Source organism: Xiphophorus couchianus, chromosome 23 (genome assembly GCF_001444195.1).
Source record: "Xiphophorus couchianus chromosome 23, X_couchianus-1.0, whole genome shotgun sequence".
Taxonomy (NCBI): domain Eukaryota; kingdom Metazoa; phylum Chordata; class Actinopteri; order Cyprinodontiformes; family Poeciliidae; genus Xiphophorus; species Xiphophorus couchianus.
The window spans coordinates 26,327,824-26,350,034 of record NC_040250.1 but is presented as its reverse complement, the minus strand read 5'-3'; the positions used below and the strand labels follow the sequence as shown (position 1 = coordinate 26,350,034).

Here is a 22,211-nt window from a genome sequence, read left to right as displayed (position 1 = left end):
GAAGGATAAAGATGTTGGCGGGATGAAAAAAAGCCTTTCAATGTGGTTGAAAGATAGTAGGTAAGTACCGTCAGTGTATTAGCAGGACAGGAGGCTTGTAAATAATCAAGTTAGCTAAAGCTAGCAGCTAGCCTAATACGGAATCGTCCCATATTTGGCTGTTAAAAGTTGCCTCCCCTATTAAACCATTAAGGGACGCGATTTGTTTTGTATTTCTATGAATATCTGATACATAAACCTGTCACAGACACATAACCGCGCACTAAGTAAGAATGACCGAAATAAAACTCAGGAAATATTAACACAGGAAAGCTAAAGCTGCTGTGGCGGCAGTGCCCAGCTATGGTCCAACACTTAGCCCTCCTGGGTGCATTTTTTCACTCATATGTATTATGGATTCTTTAATTAAAGATGAGTTGTTCAAGTTCATGCGTGTATCAGACAAATTAGTCATCAGAGTCACTAAAGCCCTTAAACTCAAAAAGGTTGGTGACCTATTTTACCAACCTTTTTGGCAGGGGGACACTTGAGTTTAAATGTCTTATTCAATACCACTACAGTGGTGTTGTGATGTATCTGATAAGTCAGATCAGATGTAATGTCCAATCAGTAACTGTTATCCAACAAGGAGATGATTTAAATTAAAGTTTAATTTCTATTGTAGTTTGACTGCTGTATTTTTTAAGCCTATTTAACACAAAATTGATGTCATTCAGCTGTGATGGTGGAGAGAAAGAAGAGAAGATGATGAAAGAGGAAGAATCAGGACAGACAGGGGAAGGCAACAGGTTGGTCTAATGCAGGTGGAAGTGAGGGAGCAACTAGTCCATCTCAAGCACAAATTTTTAAAAACGGTAAGATCTGTAATTTTTACAACTAATAATGCTTTTTTGACCACATGACTTAGTGGAGAACACCACAGACAAGGGATGAAGGAGACAGACATGAGGTCAGTGATAGAGGAGACAAGTGATGAGATCAGGTAGGCATTAGGAAAGCAACAAAAACCTATATACCATGATGGTTTGAGTTTCTGATGACCATCTTTGATTGTGTTCTTTTTTGGGGAAAATTAGTGCAGGCAGTCATGGTGAGTCAACCACGAGAAAAGAGAATGAGAAACAGAAAGGTGCAGATGAGGGAGAGGAAGAGCAGAGAGGACTAGATGATGAAGAGAGAGAGAAGCACAGAGCTGCGGAGGAGAGAGCCGAGACAAGGCTTTATTCAGAAGAACCATCTGAATGGCCTTTACCACACAAAATGGGGGACACATTTAGGCAGTACATGGTTGTAAATGGCCCACAGAAAGTTTCTGATGGTCCATATCCAAGATCAGAGAAGAATAAGAGGTGTTTTTCCAAAGCATACTGTTTTCGTTTACTGTCTAATGGAGAGAAAGTTGAACGAGATTGGTTACTGTATTCTAAAAATACTAACAGAGTCTATTGTTTTGCATGTAAGCTTTTTGGTGAAGCTAAAGTTCTTGACACATGCCTTGTGGAGGGGTATAATAACTGGCGATGTCTTTCAAAAACACTGAAGCACCATGAAACCAGTAGTTCTCACATAAATGCTTATCTGACGTGGAAAGAAATGGCATCTCACTTACGCCTAGGTAAAACTATTGATAGTGAACTGCAGAAAACCATGGCAGCTGAAAAAGCACACTGGAGAAGTGTGTTGACTAGAGTTATCGACTGCATACTTTTCCTTGCAGAGAGAAACTTGCCACTAAGGGGGAAAAATTCTCAGTTAGGAAATCCTAAAAATGGAAATTTTCTGGGAATCCTTGAGCTCATAGCGCGATATGATGTAACACTGGCAGAGCCTCTTAGAAAGGCTGTCTCCAAACAAACCACTGGATATCTGACATGGTGCACTTAGAATGAATTTTTAGATTCAATATCAGAGTGTGTTTTGAGTAAAATATCTGCCAAGATCAAGTCCTCTAAGTACTTTGCAGTGGAACTGGACTGCACACCTGATATTTCAAAGCAAGAGCAGGCCTCAGTCATCATTCGATATATGGGGGGGCGCCGAAGATATGTTCGCATCCACCTCAAAAATATGGAGTTGCGCCCCTGGCCTTACCCCGAACATTGATGAACTTGTGGAAAAGATGGGACACCACCAAGTATAACCCTCAACCTCAAACAAGTGAACATTACTGTGCAATCACATATTTAGAGTTTTTACTCAGTTCAAGTTTAAAAGTTAAAGTTTAATATTTGTTTTCACTGCATGTTACTTCTCCTTGATGAAAGTGCTGTTTTTGATTAATAGATTTTTGCACTTTATTTTATTGTATTTCAATGCAATTATATTTTAAAAATATTTCAGTTGTGTCTGTTGAAAATTAAAGATTACTGACAGAGCCATAAGAAAATGTTGCTTTATTTATCTGATCATATTGGAATATATTTGTTAGGTTTTCAGTAGGTTCAATTAGGTTCACTAGACTATATGCGTCATTTAAAAAAATTTCAATGAACATTCGATCAGTCCGGCCCTCGGCTTGTAGCTAAATTTTTTATTTGGCCCTCCGTCCATTTGACTTTGACACCCCTGTTCTAGAAGCTGCCGCAGCTGCCGAACAAGACAAGGAAGACAGTGCAGTCCCACCACAAGTCGTCAGACAACGAACCATGGAGTACGTGCAACACCAAGCCCAGCAAAAGTCACATTCGTCTAAAGAAAAAATGCCTCAGGTTGAACCAGCGTTAAAAGCATCATCATTCGGCCCGAGAAGATCTGGTCAAACTCCCTCTCCACCGGTGCTCAAGAAAATGTATGTAAAAGATGAACCTTTTGACACACCAAGAGACTATGTCAGGCCAAACAGTTACCATGATGCCCACCACAATTATCCACCTATGACTGACTTCGCTAAGTTCCTTGCACGTAGAGAGTTAATCACAACGGGGCTCTTTAAATTCGACGACACCCCTGAAAATTTCAGAGCATGGCAGTCATCATTTCTGAACGCAACTGAAGACATTGACTTCACATATAGTCAAGAGTTGGATCTCATCCTGAAATGGCTCAGTAAAGAGTCCTCAGAGCATGTCAAGAGAATCAGAGCTGTTTATACCACTAACCCCAAAGCTGCCCTCCAGTTAGCCTGGGACAGGTTAGAAGAATGTTATGCTACACCAGAAGTAGTAGAAAATGCTTTATTTAAAAAACTAGACGGCTTCCCTCGCCTTACAAATAGAGACAATGTAAAACTCAGGGAACTAGGAGATTTGCTCCTAGAGCTGCAGGTTGCTAAAAATGAAACTTATCTCCCAGGCCTCGCTTACCTCGACACACCACGAGGTGTTAAGCACATAGCGGAAAGGCTACCTCCAAGTTTGCAAGATAAATGGCTTCAAGCAGGTTCAAAATACCAACAAAAATATCAAGTGACATTCCCTCCTTTCTCATATTTTGTGAACTTCGTCCAAGAGGAAGCAAAAGCGAGAAACGGTCCAAGTTTTGTGACATGCAGCAACCAACCTTTCCACAGAGGTAAGAGACCACCATTTAAACAAACTGGCTACAAACCTCCTCTAACTGTAAACAGAACAGAGGTTAATAACAACCTCTCCTCCTAGTACGAAAGAGGACGATCTAACACGTTATTGCCCAGTCCACAGGAAATCGCATCCTCTAGCAAAATGCAGAGCTTTCCGGATCAAACCAATACAGGAAAGACAAAACATACTCAAAGAACACAGACGGTGTTTTCGTTATTGTTCTCCTACGCACACAATAAAGGACTGTGATATGAAAGTCGGTTGTGAGGAGTGCCAAAGTGACAAACATTGCTCTGCCATGCACCCTGATGTGGTTCAACAACCCCGGCCCGAAAGCACACCTGAACCAGAGCCTCAGCTCCTAAGACAACACGCCACCTGAGGTAACGTCACGGTGCACTGAGATCTGCGGTGAAGGCTGTCCCCCACGTTCTTGCTCTAAGGTATGTCTAGTTTGAGTTTTCCCTAAAGATCAACCAGAACGCTCTGTCAAGATGTATGTGATCCTTGACGATCAGAGCAATTGCTCGCTGGCTCGTCCCGAATCCTTTGAGCTGTTTGGCATCAAGGGAAGTCATCTGACATACCACATGAGAACGTGTGCTGGTCTAACTGAAATGTGTGGCAGGAAAGCAGTCGGGTTCAAGATAGAGCCAGTAGGTGGAGGCCCATGTCTAGACCTCCCTCCTCTCATTGAATGTGACGAGATAGAGATGAAATACCTACGCCTGACGTTGCAATACAGTAGAAGTTTTTTTAACTAAATTATTAAAACATATTTCTAACTTCTAGCCTTGGGTAGAACATATAGTATATATATTTTTTTATATATGATCATATATATAGAATATAAATTTGTTTGTAGGATGTAGATCTGAAGCTAACTGCTGGCACAGACATAAGGTATAACATTCCCATGCTAGCATTAACCTGTTCGTCTCCAGCTTTCACCGTCCGTCAGACGATGCAACATCCATCATCGACTGTCTATAGATAAAGATGAATGTAAAAGTGCTTTTACAGAGTAGTGCCTTTGTTTTTACTGCTGACCTCCCTCCTCTCATTGAATGTGACGAGATAGTTTCAATAGAGATGAAATACCTATGCCCGAAGTTGCTCTGGCCCACGCTCATTTGAAACACCTCGCTCCTCTCATACGAAAGTATGATCCAGATGCTGAGATAGCAGTTTTACTGGGCAGAGACATCATACAAGTCCACAAAGCACGAAAACAAGTAAACGGACCCCTCCCTTTGCCCAGTGTCTGGATCTGGGTTGGGTAGTTGTAGGGGAAGTATGCCTCAACGCTCATAAGCCAACTGTCAACGTCTACAAAACGCACATCTGTCCAACGGACTTCCATCTCTCTTCACTCCTTGACCTAACAGCATCAGCCTGAAAGAAAAACCATGCTACGGTGGGGAGCATCGTTAAACAGCTCAAAACTTCATGCAGCAGAAGAAAAGCTTGGAGATAAATTTTTTTGCGCACAGAGACTGACAACCAGCGTGCCCTATCGTTTAAGGATGAAACGTTCCTATGGATAATGGAAAAGGAATTTCATCAGGATGAAAACAACAACTGGGTTGCTCCTTTACCGTTCAAGTCCCCTCGCTGGCCACTTCCAAATAACAGAGATCAAGCACTGTCTAGACTCAGCTCACTGAGACGTAACCTAAACAACAAACCCCAAATGAAAGAACGGTTCTCAGAGTTTATGGACAAGCTGTTCAAGAACCATCATGCAGAGATCGCTCCACCCACCGTCGACAACACTGAATGCTGGTACCTGCCCATTTTTGGGGTATACCATCCCCAGAAGCCCAGTCAGATACGGGTTGTTTTCGACTCTAGTGCAGAGCAATGTGGTGTGTCACTCAATTCCGTACTGCTAACGAGCCCAGATCTTAATAACACCCTCCTTGGTGTGCTGATTTGGTTTAGGAAAGAGCTCATTGCAGCCACTGCTGACATCCAGCAAATGTTTTACGGATTTCTCGTCTCACCAGACCACAAAGATTATTTGAGGTTTTTGTGGCATAAGGACAATGACTTGTCAAAGGAGGTCCAGGAGTACCGAAAAGTCAGGAAGGTGGAAGTGAGGACATCATCTCAGGGCGTCTCTAAGACTTATTTGCGTCCTATCTCAGATGTTGTTATGCTCTGAGACTGAAGTGACTGATAAAAAGTAATGGCATCAGTAATGCCAGAGGGGGGAGTGTTCTGCCCAAGTCTAGAAGTTAGGAATATGTTTTAATAATTTTGTTTTAAAAACTTCTACTGTATTGGTTTATCTAATAAAGGAGCGAGACGCTCGGCTTCGTGGCTCATAAACATTGAGTTTGGCTTGCTGTTAATCTACGTTAATGTCATGATCTGTGTTTTTCCTTGTTTATTTAGAGTTTTCTGTGTCGTTAAGTCTCTTCGTTGTCCTGTCCTCCCCTTGATTGTTCCCAGGTGTGTCTCGTCTCTGTGATTACCCTCCCGTGTATTTAACTCCACCTGTGTTCCTTGTTCGTCGTCGGGTCCTCGTCTATGTCTAGTCAGTTCGTCGTCAGTGTTTCCTTGTGCCTGCTGTTCGTTGTTTTGACTGGCTTTCCGTAATTAAAACATCATATTCATCATACCTGGGTCCGCTGCATCTGCCTCACCACCTCACACCACACCGCTTCATGACAGAAGGACCCGACCAGATCGAACGGTGAGAATGCAGCATATGGCCCAGCACGACCAGGAGGCATGGTTCCAGCAGCAGTTGGAGTTGGCTCAGCGGGATCTCTACAAGGACGTAGAGATCCTGCCATCTCCGCTGCTGCTGGAGGAGATGGGACTGGACTCAGACTATACCCTGGCATTTAGAAGATGTCAGATCCCACCAGTCACCACCCCAAAGCCCTCCGGATTCGGCCCCCGCCGTTACTCACGCCGGGGGAGACAGCGACGTGAGCCGCCGGTGAACCCGGCCCCTCGTCACCTTCCGGATCCGTCACCTCCGCTGTCAGCCCGGAGACGGCGACGTGAGCCGCCGGCAGACCCGGCCCCTCGTCGCTCTCCGGAGCCGCCACCTCCACGGTCAGCCCGGAGACAGCGACGTGAGCCGCCGGTGGACCCGGCCCCTCGTCGCCTTCCGGAGCTGTCGCCCCCGCAGCCGGTTCCAAGGCTTCGCTGCGGCTCGCCCCCGCAGCCGGTTCCAAGGCTTCGCTGCGGCTCGCCCCCGCAGCCGTTTCCAAGGCTTCGCTGCGGCTCGCCCCCGGAGCCCGTTCCGAGGCTTCGCTGCGGCTCGCAGCCGCTTCCGAGGCTTCGCTGCGGCCCGCAGCCGCTTCCGAGGCTTCGCTGCGGTTCGCCCCCGCAGCCGGGACCGAGGCTCCGCTCCGGCTCACCTCCAGCCGGCGCACCCGAGGCCGAATCAGCCGGCGTTCCAGCCGGCGCACCCGAGGCCGAATCAGCCGGCGTTCCAGCCGGCGCACCCGAGGCCGAATCAGCCGGCGTTCCAGCCGGCGCACCCGAGGCCGAATCAGCCGGCGTTCCAGCCGGCGCACCCGAGGCCGAATCAGCCGGCGTTCCAGCCGGCGCACCCGAGGCCGAATCAGCCGGCGTTCCAGCCGGCGCACCCGAGGCCGAATCAGCCGGCGTTCCAGCCGGCGCACCCGAGGGCGAATCAGCCGGCGTTCCAGCCGGCGTTCCTGCCGGCGCACCGGAGGCCGTTCCAGTCTGCGTTCCTCCTGAGACCCTGACCCTCTGTGTTCCTCCTGAGACCCCGACTCCCTGTGTTCCTCCAGAGACTCCCTGCGTTCCTCCCGAGACCCCGACTCCCGAGACCCCCAGCGTTCCGACCGAGACTCCCTGCGTTCCTACCGAGACTCCCTGCGTTCCGACTCTGACCTCCAGCGTTCCACCCGAGACCCTGACCTCCAGCGTTCCTCCAGAGACCCTGACCTCCTGCGTTCCTCCAGAGACCCTGACCCTCTGCGTTCCCTCCGAGACCCTGACCCTCTGCGTTCCCTCCGAGACCCTGACCCTCTGCGTTCCCTCCGAGACCCTGACCCCCGAGACCTTGACTCCCGAGACCCCGAGGACCAAGACCCCCTGCGTTCCTCACAAGACTCCCAGTGTTCCGACTCAGACCCCCGGCGTTCCCACCGAGACCCCCTGTGCTCCACCAGAGACCCTGCCTCGGGGGGCTCATCATCGCCACCTCCCGGGCCGCGGACAGCCGCTGGACCGCCTCCTGGGGTCCCGCCTCTGTGGTTCCCGCCTTCAGCGCCGCGGACGGCCGCCGGACCGCCTCCGTGGTTCCCGCCTCCAGCCCCGCGGACGGCCGCCGGACCGCCTCCGTGGTTTCCGCCTCCAGCGCCGCGGACGGCCGCCGGACCGCCTCCGTGGTTCCCGCCTCCAGCGCCGCGGACGGCCGCCGGACCGCCTCCGTGGTTCCCGCCTCCAGCGCCGCGGACGGCCGCCGGACCGCCTCCGTGGTTCCCGCCTCCAGCCCCGCGGACGGCCGCCGGACCGCCTCCGTGGTTCCCGCCTCCAGCGCCGCGGACGGCCGCCGGACCGCCTCCGTGGTTCCCGCCTCCAGCGCCGCGGACGGCCGCCGGACCGCCTCTGTGGTTCCCGCCTCCAGCGCCGCGGACGGCCGCCGGACCGCCTCCGTGGTTCCCGCCTCCAGCGCTGCGGACGGCCGCCGGACCGCCTCCGTGGTTCCCGCCGCCGCGGACGACCGCCGGACCACCTCCGTGGTTCCCGCCTCCTTTGCCTCCGCCCACCCTGTGGGTAGTTTTTTGTTGTTTTTGGACTCTTGGCCCTTCTTGTTTTTCCGCCCACGATGGTGGGTTGTTTTTTTTTTTTTTGTTGGTTTGGACTCTGGCCCGCCGTCCGGCACCCCTCCACCCACCCTTGCTGGGTTTTTTGGTTGTTTTTTTTTTTCTTGGGCGTCTGGTAGCCGCCCTTGAGGGGGGGGTACTGTCATGATCTGTGTTTTTCCTTGTTTATTTAGAGTTTTCTGTGTCGTTAAGTCTCTTCGTTGTCCTGTCCTCCCCTTGATTGTTCCCAGGTGTGTCTCGTCTCTGTGATTACCCTCCCGTGTATTTAACTCCACCTGTGTTCCTTGTTCGTCGTCGGGTCCTCGTCTATGTCTAGTCCAGGGGTGGGCAACTCCAGGCCTCGAGGGCCGGTCTCCTGCAACTTTTAGATGCATCTCTACTTCAACACACCTGAGTCAAATAATGAGGTCATTAGCAGGACTTTGGAGAACTTCACTGCACTTAGGAGGTGATTCAGTTATTGGATTCAAGTGTGTTGGACCAGGGAGACATCTAAGATTTGCAGGACACCGGCCCTCGAGGACCAGGATTGCCCACCCCTGGTCTAGTCAGTTCGTCGTCAGTGTTTCCTTGTGCCTGCTGTTCGTTGTTTTGACTGGCTTTCCGTAATTAAAACATCATATTCATCATACCTGGGTCCGCTGCATCTGCCTCACCACCTCACACCACACCGCTTCATGACAGTTAATATACATGGTGTATCCAACACGTAGGGATAACAGTACACTATATATATATATATATATATATATATATATTTATATAACGTAATCATATATACATAGGCCTATTACATAATTAAATAAAATTTGATTTAAAAAGTTTTAAATTACCCAGGAAAATTTGTAACTAGAGGTTTTGACTGAAGACCTGGGATTAATTATTCATTTCTCTGGAAGAATAATTAATCTATTTTTTTTTCTTTTTAAAAGGTTTTGTTGGCTCTAGAGGCCTTTATTTGATAGTTAATTGATAGGAAAGTAGGTAATGAGAGAAGGGAAAGACATGCGGCAAAGGTCGCCAGGCCGGGAATCGAACCTGCGACGGCCACGTTTAGGACTAAGGCCTCCCATATATGGTTGTGATTAACCCCTGCGCCACCACAGCGCATCCAATCTATTATTCTTAATGTGAAATTGGTATCTGGATCTATAACAGAATTAATTGCGCTTTTAGCGCATATTGAATTACAATATTATAATCTTGTAATTCATTTATCAAAACGCTTATTTAAAATTAGAGGACAAAATAACTCAGTATTTTTCCAAACATATCATAAAATATGTCAAATGCAAAGCTTTAATGAAGTACTTATGCTAGCTTGACTTTGACAAGCTTAACATGTAGATGTGGTGTGGAATTCTGTGTTTCAGTTCAGTTAGAAAATTAAAGGCAACTTAAACACCAACGCTGACAGATCATCAGTAGAGCAGGTGTTTCATTAGCTAATAGCAGCGGTAGCTAAGCTACCACATTGATCACTTATTAATAATTGCAAAATAAACATCAAGCAATAAAAACATAAAACTGTAATGGACTGCATATTCAATTTTTACTGTGTGGAGACATTATTATTATTAAAAACAATAATAATAATATTAAATTATAATAACTATGTTATTATATTATTACTATTGCCAATAGTAATAATTATAACTATCAGTAGAGATAATACTAATTATTATTATTTATTATATTGGTAATAATTATTATTAGTATTGTTATGAACAATAATTATTATGATCATTTTAGTATAGTACTTAGCAATATAATGATTACTATATTACTAAGTATCATATTCATTATATATCATATAATTAATTGTATATTGACTAACATACTCATATATTAATATTCATATTATTATTGTTATTATTACTAAGAATAATAATTATTATTAGAAACAAGTTGAATTTTTTTCCCCTCATTGTCATCACTGTTCATCTGGACCGAGACGCAGCAGTGAAGCGTCTATAAGACCCTGACAAAGATCTCTGCCATACTAAAAATTAAAATAAGGAACAACAAGAAGTTTTATTGTGACGTCTGCGCGGTTATTTGCCCATTTCAGCGAGATGTCTTTGCTCTTCACTGCAGATGTTACATCCCGGTAAGATTGGTCTTGGTACCTTGGGAGATTGGCGAAGATGGGGGAAATCGTTCCCGTGGACAGATCTTTTTTTATTGGTCCGGTTTTCTAATGGCGCTTTTCTCAGAGCAGAAGTTGAGACAGACGCCACTGTTTTCTTCTTGCCGTAAACTTCCCCAGCCGGAGTAGTTTGCTTTTTAAAAACATTTGTGAAATCTTTCCCCAGGAGCGCGGTCTCTACATGGCTGTTGTCTTGTAAGGCTTTTTTCTTGAAAGCAGGAGGTGTCTTTCCAGATGGAACTATGTGATAACTCTCACTAGAACCTGATAAGGAGAAATCCTGTTCATGAAACTCGGAGGAATTGGAGGAATCGTTCTCTACTACAATATCCTCTTCAAGGAAATCAATATTATTATCTAAAATCTCACAGGCGACATCCTCAGGCAGGGAAGTTTGCTGCTTTCTAGCTGGAGAAGGACCAAAAAGGTACGAATCAAAAATATCGTATTCAGAGATGATATTGCTCTCGTCCTGAGAGCCAAGTTGTTTCTCTGAGCAAACTTCCCCAGCCGGGGAAGGGTTGAAAAGAAAGGCATCAAAATCGTCGTACTCCTTGGATTCGTCCCGATAGCTGCTTGTTTCAAAAGTGACTCCTGGAAGCAGTTTGTTAAAAACTTTTCTCACTCCTGTGGTGATCAAATATCCTGCCCCAACAGTCAGTGGAAAAAACATGGTAGCCAAAACTCCTTCCATCCTCAAAGTCGTTAAAAAACACTGTGCTGAGAGTCAAAGAACTGCTTGTAGAATACCTGATGCTTTGAGATGGAAGCATTCATAAGCTCAGATGATCGTTGATCTATGACATAGATCTATGACATAGATCTATGTCATAGAAATGATTAATCATGACGGACGTCGGAAGTTTATATTTCAGGAGGCTGGGGATTAAAACAGGGATTTTAATAGTTAAATATTAAGTTTAGATTGACAGTAGTATATTAAAACCATTAATTTAAGTAGGTTTTTATCATTCTATCAGGTTTACAATTTTGAATCATACTTAAAATTAAAAATATCTTAAAAGTAAAATTAAATGTAACTTACAGGCATTTGCTGCTGCTGCTGTTGTAAAATGTGACAAGAAACTTTGCCTGCTTGGAGAAGAGCTACAAAGAAATAATTTTGGTTTAATAATTTTACACGTTAACATAAGTAAAGAATAAAGAATGATCCCAAAGAAATGATGCTGCCGCTCCATACTTGATGGGTTGTAAACAACCCACTCCAACACATTTGTTCTGTACGCTGCGGAAATGCAAACATTAGACACAATATAATGTCTTCCTGCTTTTTCTGTGTAGTTGAGAGCTTGACACCAACAGCAGCCCACATTGCTGATAGCTGGGAAGGAGATAAATAATCCATTTCTATGCTTTCCTGTAAACTGGTTATGAGTCTGGTGGTTTTTCACTTTTCTTGTATATTAACTATTAAACAAACTGATAAACAAATGTTTATATCCGTTTTTAAAAGAAAAGTAGCTACTCTCTTATGTCTCCATCAGATGACCAGCATTAGCAGCTTTTGTTGACATTATTATTAATAATAATTCGATTGTTTTTGAATATGATGCAGGATTTAAAATGAACTGATGAAGATGGTCTATGTGTCTAGTCTGGCCTGGGAGAGATGTCTGTTCTGGACCCGTTACCCCATCAACTCGATGTGAAAGACTAGCTGGACAAATGCCTTTCCATGCAATTCAGCTTGATTCTCATCTCCCTTCAGGACTCTGTCTGAGATTTCTCCCATTGACCTCGGTTTCTCCAGTAGGATTTCAACCGAGCCAATCGGCGAACAGAAGGAGAAGTTGTGAACGATGATATCGATTTTCTGGGCTCCTTTAGTGTTATAATCTGCTTGTAGCTTCGTTCGCTGACTCCGCAGTGAACAAAGTCCTTCAGTCTGTGTTGGCCACTTCTCCTAGCATAGAGAAATTAAAGTCGGACCAAGAAGAATGTTTAAGACATTTTATTGCTGGTAAAGATGCCATTTGGCTTGGCATTTCTATTTCGGGATGGTTTGCATTTCCCGGTAAGCTTCATTGCGTAGATTCCTTCATGATGGAGCTGGCACATTTTATACGTCACGGTCAAACGCTAGCAAATGGGTATCGTAATCTAATTCTTTGAAACTTGAAGTTCACCCCTCCATTAGACAATCATTTCTCAGTAGCCCAGGGTCTAGACCCCGTACGAAGCAAAGCCTGAATCAAGGAGCTGGTTTCTTTCAGGCTAGTGGGACACAACAGATAGAAATTGATCTTAAGTATGTGCATAGATGCGTGTCTTTGACAGTGACCCTCGGGACAACCTGAGAACAACAAAAACCTTCAGCAGCCACGGTAACTGTGGCCTGTCAGACAGCAGAAACCGATGCCAGAGAACGCTGGTGTGGTTTGCTTTGAGTTTCAGCTGAAATTGTGATTTGTGGAATTTCTAACCGTATCAGAAAAATTATTAAAGCACCTATGCTTTAATAAATGTTGGTGGAACCTTTCCACAGAGGTGAGAGACCACCATTTAAACAAACTGGCTACAAACCTCCTCTAACTGTAAACAGAACAGAGGTTAATACAACCGCTCTTCCTAGTACGAAAGAGGACGATCTAACACGTTATTGCCCAGTCCACAGGAAATCGCATCCTCTAGCAAAATGCAGGGCTTTCCGGATCAAACCAATACAGGAAAGACGAAACATACTCAAAGAACACAGACGGTGTTTTCGTTATTGTTCTCCTACGCACACAATAATGGACTGTGATATGAAAGTCGGTTGTGAGGAGTGCCAAAGTGACAAACATTGCTCTGCCATGCACCCTGATGTGGTTCAACAACCCCGGCCCGAAAGCACACCTGAACCAGAGCCTCAGCTCCTAAGACAACACGCCACCTGAGGTAACGTCACGGTGCACTGAGATCTGCGGTGAAGGCTGTCCCCCACGTTCTTGCTCTAAGGTATGTCTAGTTTGAGTTTTCCCTAAAGATCAACCAGAACGCTCTGTCAAGATGTATGTGATCCTTGACGATCAGAGCAATTGCTCGCTGGCTCGTCCCGAATCCTTTGAGCTGTTTGGCATCAAGGGAAGTCATCTGACATACCACATGAGAACGTGTGCTGGTCTAACTGAAATGTGTGGCAGGAAAGCAGTCGGGTTCAAGATAGAGCCAGTAGGTGGAGGCCCATGTCTAGACCTCCCTCCTCTCATTGAATGTGACGAGATAGAGATGAAATACCTACGCCTGACGTTGCAATACAGTAGAAGTTTTTTAAACTAAATTATTAAAACATATTTCTAACTTCTAGCCTTGGGTAGAACATATAGTATATATATTTTTTTATATATGATCATATATATAGAATATAAATTTGTTTGTAGGATGTAGATCTGAAGCTAACTGCTGGCACAGACATAAGGTATAACATTCCCATGCTAGCATTAACCTGTTCGTCTCCAGCTTTCACCGTCCGTCAGACGATGCAACATCCATCACCGACTGTCTATAGATAAAGATGAATGTAAAAGTGCTTTTACAGAGTAGTGCCTTTGTTTTTACTGCTGTTTGTTGTTTTAACTGACACTAATCTTTGGGCCACGTGGGTATCCTCCCAGTGGGAATAACCTAGAAATCCTCCAAAAGGATGCTTCCAGGAGATATTTTTGATCAAATGGCCAAACTACCTCAATTGACTCCTCTAATTGTAGAAAATCAGAGGTCCAGGCGTTGGAGCTCTGTGTCTAAACCTGAGTCTTGCCAACGTATGTCCTGGATGTTCTATCGACCGTAATCTATATCTCTTAACCAAAAGCAATTTAGTGTCGTGGGGGTGGATTTTCTCCAGATGGACTTGTAGAAAACCACCATAAATTATAAACCTTTGCTTCCATTGGAAAGTTCAGAAGACACATGCTGACCTTTTTTAGGTCACAGATACCTTGGACGGGCTGCACTAAAATGAACTTTGTTGTGCTTCGGTACAATAACTACAATTGAATTACAATTAACATAAAACATCCTGATGACCCCCAAGACGTTTTGAGAAAATATTCTGTGGTCAGACGAGACTAAAGAGGAACTTTTTAGAAAGTGTATCTCATATTACACCTGACCTAAACCCAACGAGCCAAAATGGAGGTGGCCTTGTAAATTTCCAGTGTAAAAGCCGCTCTGATAATTCTTTGTTAACTTACACAATATTTTCAATCTCAAAAGAAAAGGGTGGGCCAAAATTACAGAGCCAATTTGGTTTGAAAAGTTTTCTTCCTTCTTTATTCATGGTTCATTGTGGTAGTATAGCTATTACATTACTAGCTGGACATCAGCAGTGGTCCACTGTCAGGCTGCATTAACCCATCACTCTCTCTCCGTGTGTCTGTCTCTCTCTGGGTTTTATGTTTCCACAGACGACTCGCTGGCACCGGTCGTAGGTTTCCTGTCTCCAGTTCTTGGATGAACTTTGTCATCATTCTGTCAGCCAGGACACCCTGAACCCCTCTTTTGCATAAAAACATCAGCGACATCTAGAAGATCAATTTTAATCATGAAAAAAAAAACTAAACAACAAACATATCCTTCTTTATTCTAGTCATTTGTATTTGTATTTTTTTATGCTAAAGAAGGAATCTAATGAACAATCCATCTAGCCTTTAATATCGAAGCTGAAAACTACTTTAAATAGTTTTTTGCTCCTTTTGCTGCCCTCCAGAAGAACTTTGCTATCCCCTCCTCTTACCCCCCTCCTCCTGACCCTTTCAATACACCCATGAGCACACACACACACACGTGTAAAAGTGTGTGTCAGCTCACGCATAGCAGCAAACGCCCATTGGCTAAGTCATGACTGGCAGGCACACGGTCACCTAGCAGTTTGACGGGATCGTCCTCCTGGTGGATTGGGACTTTAGTTTGTGTTGTTTAATCTGCTGGAGAAAGAGCAGGCAGGTAAGGGGCTCAGCACATGATGGGTGGTGGGGGGTTGTTTTACACGTGCATGGCTTTGATCGCTGCCCGTAGTCCAAACCCAACCAACAGGTCGGTCTCATCGTGCTATGATTTAATTGGTTGAAGCCCATTGGGTTCATGATAGAGCGTGTTATTGCATGAAGTGAATGAGTTTGCACTCAGAGAGAAGACGACAGCTGGGTTTTGGAGGGAATGGGGGGTGGTCTGCCCTGGGCTAATTTTATGTGCTGTGTCATGAGCCTATACAGCGCCCCCCACCCCCCACCCCCACCCACCAACGTCCAATCCTTATGGAGGATCTAACTTTCTAATGTCCGGATCCATGTGACTGTGGCTGCAATCAAGTATTTGGATTCTTAATGGGTGGAAATAATTCAAAACAAAGTTGTGTCATTTATAGCCTGCAGTACATACCAGTCAAATCTCACTCACAGAGCAAGTGTGTGTGTGTGTGTATGTGTGTGTGTGTTGCTGAGGGGATTCATTGCACAGCACTAGCGTGTGGTTGGTGGTCGGACCCGACCAGCTGACCCGCTCCACACTAAATTGGTCTCCCATACGAGAGCGCCTGAGAAGAGTGGGGAGCTCGTTTTTCAGCGGCTGAGGAAATGTCGCAAAGTCCTTTCACGCCTTTTGTTGAGCTTTGGAGATCATGATGCTTGCAGGTAAAAATCCAGCATGCCCTTCAGATAACTGTGTTTTTACAACACATGTTTGAAGAAGAGGTATAAAGGCATGGCACCTGACAAAAGTATCCATAGCACTTGAATTTTTCCACGTTTTGCCCCAATATAATCACAACCTTTGAAGCAGGGTGTCCAAGGTGCCCTGGATCCATTTTCAGCCATTATTCTGCAAGAATGAGACAAAACTGTCATTCGTGTGCAAATGGAGGTTTTCTTATGTTTGAATAGGACAAAATTACTCCTGACAAGTTAAAATCTTCTCAAACTGGAAAATGTCAAGGACAACACAGTCATTTTCTTTTAACAACAGCGCTTTTTGGATTTTCTTTACTTTCATACTAAGTAGGAGTACGTGTATTGCTTTAGACTTTTATTCCAAAGCAAGCCTCGGTGAACCGAAATCTACTTTTAGTTAATTTACTAAGGTCGGCTATTTATAGCAAATATTTTCAGAAAAACAGAAACCCAAATCTTGTTTTCTTTGTATGTTTTGTTTTTGTTGTTGTTTTTGAGAATAGGCCATGGTTTTCCAATAAAACCCCCCAAAATTTTCCAACCTAGGTGCCTTTCTTTGAAAAAGAAAATAAGCATGCACAGCTCAAACATTTGGATCTATGGTGGAACCCCGCCTTTTCGCAGTTCAGTATTTGCAGATTCAGATAGCTCCAAATTATTTGCAGGAGAGCATAAATATTCAACAGGGAATGCAGTTCAGTAGATACAAATAAACTGATTTTATGCCCCCAATGTTTCTCAATGATTATAATGATTGTAATGATGATAAGCTACTGTTAGCCAGCTAAGTAGTTATGTTTAGCTAAAGGTAGCTAAGTAAACATACATACAGGTATTAGCAGATATAGCTGCTAATACCTGTAGCAGCTATGTTTAGTTAGCTAGAAATAGCTAACTAAACATAGCTGCTACAGGTATTACAACCTGCTACAAATTTTAATACAGGTATTAAAATCCTTAAACGTGTTTGGTATTAAAATCCTAATACCCGCTACAGGTAAAGTTTCCATGTAACCAACTTTGTTTTCCGTTTTAATTATGGGGGAGCAAAGGAGAAAGGAAGAGAGAGACAAAAACTATGCCCAATGCTACTTGACACACTATTGGCTGTCGTTTGCAAAGCAGCCAATCCAGAAGCGCCATTTTCCCCCCCTTGACACTGATTGGTTGTATCCCGAGAGACCGGAGATAGAAATGTCTGCGATGAATGTTAGCTTTTCCTGTAGTGCTAAGACGGTTTCCATTGTTGAGGTATGTCTGGTGTGTGTGGACTATTTAAATACATATTTATAAGCGTTTTAGACGTCATCTCAAAGTATTGGCGGATTGCAGGTATTCTTGGACGGTTGTGGTTTAAACCTCCGTGAACAGCAGGGGTCCTCTGCAGTAAGAACTTGATCAGCTCTGGCATTCTGAGGGTTCTGGAAAAGTGAAAAGATAAGAAATGTATAATCTATAATCTTATCTTGAGAAGCTGAATTGTTAACCACCGTTATAAGAACCGCCATTTTTTAACCAAATAGTTAAATGGTTCTACTTCCTCATTAATTGAAAATTAGGTAGTTTTATAACAATTGTTTTTTGTGTGTGTGTGTTGCACAGAATTATAATTGCACATCTTGCAGACGTATGGTCTACTGCTGTGCTTTACCTCTACAGCTGAACCACAGCAGGAGCTAAATGTGTCCACAGCTGAGAGAAACCACGTGATGTTGTGTTCAGGGCTGACGTCACACTGGGTGGTTGCTTAAATTAAGACGGATCTCAAGTAGGTGCTGGTTTCCTCCTGTCCTCCTGAAAGCTGTTCTCAGGTTTACCGACTCGTGTGAACAGTTGTCGGATTCTGAAGCCGCAGTGGCGACAGAACGTAGAGGGTTTGTCCTGTAACCAGTGGGTTGCCTGTTGAAATCCCTGCTCTGTTTGTCTCAGTCATTCTGTCCTCGGGCAAGGCATTTCTTTTCCTCTCCAGTGTATTGTATTGCAAAGAGCTTTGGAGTCCTCAAACTTGATAAAGAGCTATAATAGTATGAGCCATTTACCATTTCCGCTCATTGATTCTCTTGGCCTGGTCAAAACATACAATGTGGGATGCTGAAGGAAAAAAGACGGAGTTAAGTTATTGCTCATACATTAAATCAAACTTAAATAACTCCATATTTTAATGCAAATCTTTCCTTTTAGGTTTAGTAGAGTAATTATGGAATCATTTAATGTTGAGGGTAAAATAATTTAATCACTGTTATGTTAGTATTTCTAGACCTTTAAATCAGCGACACCTGATTGGTTGATGGAAAACATAAACCAGACACACCAGTTCCTCTGCCTGTGTTGAATTTGTTTAATTAAAAAGTTTTAATGTATGGTTTTCTTCTATTTTTTTATTACAATGAGGTGTGGGAAACAAATGTATGATTATTAGTTTTTTCTATTTTAGAATACGAGGTTTTCTCGATTCAAATCAAAAGATTATATGATGTTATTTATTCATTTCCAAATCTGGAAATAAATACGTCAGTTTCCACATCTGTGGTCAATACAGATTATTTTATGTATTGATTAATAGTGTTTATGTTGTATTTAAAATTATTTGATGTATAATTTTCTTCATTTGATGCTTAATTGATTTCTTAATAGTTATGTATGAACAACAAATGTTTGAATTATTTTTCACATATTTCCATTAGAATATAAGGGTTTAAAACAAGGAGTCCATATATTTATTCATATAGTGAATTTATTCTAAGGCAAAAGACAAAATCTGTCAACACAGTGCAGACAGTGTGACGCTGTGATGCCCACTGCTGTAATAATTGCAATCTTTTAAGAGTTTTGTTGTTGTTTCATACTGCTTGGTACATTATCAATTGTTTTCGATAATGTTTGATTACTTGAGGAAGTCAGTCTTTAGTAATATTTTATCATTTCTAAGAAGTTTTGATTTCCTGTGGTTGTATTTCACTTCTTCTCTTGTCTCTATTCATACATTTTTCATATTTGTGTGTGTGTGTTGCACATCCCAGCAGTCTAAACCATCTGAGCATCAGTGTGTATGCTGGCGTTGCACCTGCCTGTCGTCGTTGAACTCCTTGCCCCCTCCCCCCCAACACCCTCTTGTCTTTACTGTAAGCCTCGATGGTCCTCTGACCTTCCGGGTTACAGATTGGTAAATACAGCCATAAATTGTGCGGTTATGTAACGGAGACAAGCGACACAAAGGGTTTAACAGCAGCTGCTGCTGTATCGGTAAAAGGACACACACACGCACACACAAATCCACCTGTTTGCTGTGCTTATATGAAGGGAACACAGGGTGTAATGCACGAGCTGCAGCTGTTTTTCTTCCCTTAAAGGGGCAGCATTGTGTGTGGGGGGTTTTTTCAGGCATATAGCGCCATTTTATACCACAATCAAGTAACTATGTTATGAAAGTTCCATTTTACAATTTAACGCCTTGAAGTTTGGCCTTTGTCTCTTGAAGAAACTCTTGTTTTTATGAAACAGGAAGTCATCACAACATGGCTCCTATATTAACCCTTTAACAACAGTTTTGCCAGCATTGCACGGAGAACTAGCTTCTACAACAAGCTCACCAGATGTGCAGTTCCACCAGGTTTTTGCTAATTGCTGCTGACTAGTCTCAAGGAGCTGATTGGGGGAGTCATGGCGGAGGTCTGCTCCATGAGGTGGTAGTATGGGGGAAATTTTCTGCCATAATCCAATTGGACACATTTTCAATCTGAAAGCAAGATTTCATGTCTTTTGTTCTCAAAACTCTTAATGTTTTTGCTTACATTTGTATTTTGAAATGCTTGTACTCAAAACTTCTCCTCGCGCTCAGAAATAGTCTCTGCTCAGACTCTCTGCTCGCTTGCGAAATATTTTCTGCTTGCAACGTCACCTGGTAACCTCTCAGCCAATAGAACGAAGGTTTTCCACTGGGTCCATTTGTTTCCTTCTAGTGGGTGTGCCTGTGTGGCTACTATCGATTATAGCAAACTGCACCACCCACTGGATGTAGGGAGAAACAACGGCCTCAGCTTTCTGCTCCATGTTACACTAAACATCTGCCAGCAGTGCTACTGATCGCTAACAGCTACTGATCCTAGGCAGCAGTTTGTTCACCCAACCACTCACTACATCCAGTGGGTGGTGCAGGTTGCTACAATCGATAGTAGCCACACAGGCACACCCACTAGAAGGAAACAAACACATCTACTACAACACTTTCATTCTATTGGCTGAGAGGTTGCTAGGCGACTGTGCCAAAAAGACAGTTCCATGTTTCGTAAGCGAGCAGAGCGTCTGATCAAAGACTATGAGCGCGAGGCGAAGTTTTGAGTACAAGTGTTACAATTTTTGAGAAGAAATACATGAAGTCCTGCTTTCAAAATAAAAATGTAAGCAAAAGTACTAAGAGTTTTAAGAGCTAAAGACATTAAATCCTGCTTTCAGACTGAAAATGTATACTGTTGGATTATGGCAGAAATATTCCCCCATATGGAAGCTCCAAACTTCGTCCTTGAAGGTGGTCCTAGGCCCCACCCAGGTGTTTTGCACAGCTGGATGGTTGCCATTGGAGATTAAATGATTTCATAACCTGCATGAAAAAATGCATGAAAGGAAGGTATGTTTTTGAGGAGGGAATAACATCACAACATGATGTAAAAAATCTATTTTGCATAATACTGACCCTTCGACCCATAATAGTCTCCTGTTAGCAGCTGTATCAGTGATAAAAACCAAAAGGTTTAACTTCTCCCTGTCATTTGGTTCTGGAGGCCAGGAAACCTCCTCTGTGTTCAGGAGGAGCAAGAGTTTAATTTAGCCCAGAAACATGACTCTCAGCCTCCTCTGTCAGCTCCTCCTTCCCAAGACAGAGAGAGGGTGGGAACGGGCTGTAAAACGCCGAAACACCTTCAGTTAGCAACGAAACCCTACGCTACAGCTAAATAAAGTCAGATCGTGATGGAGACACACAGTGATCTGCTGTTCAGGAAGTGATGTGCTCCTGATGGCCCTCAGAGGGTGACCATGTGCTTGAGACTGGCTGTGCACATTAATCAACACGACCGCAGTTTGTGGCAGAGGAAATGTGCAGGAATTAGCACAAAAGGTCAATTTCATCCTATCTCCTATGAGACAAGTAAGCACAAGAACAGAAAACATCTCACTATTTAAACACAACGCAGTACACATAGTTATATTAAAAGATGCAATAGCATCAACAAAAGAAAACACAAAAAATTACGGAAACGGTATAAAAACAAGATACGAGAGTGGTCACGATGACAAATTTTGCTGGACGATAAATTGTCCCAGAATTATTGCGATAAACGATAATATTGTTGATATGAGACCATTTTAACTAAGATAATAGTAATGGCAAAAATAACAATGCAAGATCACATTCAGTAAGCCTTTAATTTTAATAAACATTTAACACTGGAGCTGGAAAATAAAATAAATAATAATCAAAAACAACAAATAAAATGAATTTTGAAGACTTTGTAAGCAAAATCTTCCTTCAAAATAAGAGCTGGTTGAGACCAAAGCACAAAACTAAAGACTTTTCTCTTCAGTTTTGAAGATAAAACTGAAGAAAAAGAGATAAATGATAAATCATGCCAATGGAAATTATTGAGTTTGTTTTATCATGTGCTTAACTGGTTTACTGAATAATGTGACATGCCTATAAAAGACCCTCTGCTGTCAGCAGTGGGAAACAGTATGAATGAATATAACTGTTTTACTTTCATCCTATACTTGAGTTTCTTTTTAACAATTGCATGGTTTTCACTGTTTGATTTACAGGTTATTGTTTGTTAAACAACTAAAGGTCTAATTTGTTTTTAAGTCTTTTAAGTTGCATTTGACTGCATTTAATAAAATAAATCTTTCATAATTTGACAGCTCAGATCTAAAACGATTTAAAATTAGATCAACATATGTAGCATGTCATGTTTCTGGAAGACTCTTTCTTTCAAAGACAAAAATATGCTGCAGAGATTTTTTCTTTGTTATATTAAGACTTTATTAAGAATTGTTTTTGTTTGCTTTT

At 43.3% G+C, this 22,211-nt stretch overlaps 1 protein-coding gene across 5 annotated transcripts in view; it reads left to right on the top strand.

The window, feature by feature from the left end:
• Positions 1–15,266: 15,266 nt before the first annotated feature.
• The window catches only part of myot (myotilin), a 28,214-nt gene continuing 21,269 nt past the window's right edge, over positions 15,267–22,211 (top strand). The window contains exon 1 of one of the 5 annotated variants that reach the window (XM_028008575.1): positions 15,267–15,431. The gene's annotated coding sequence lies outside the window, so the exon portion shown is untranslated. Of the gene's footprint in view, positions 15,432–15,952; positions 16,118–19,160; positions 19,397–21,173; positions 21,179–22,211 lie in introns of those variants that run through there. The other 4 variants (XM_028008573.1, XM_028008577.1, XM_028008574.1 and 1 more) reach the window with 4 other exon arrangements.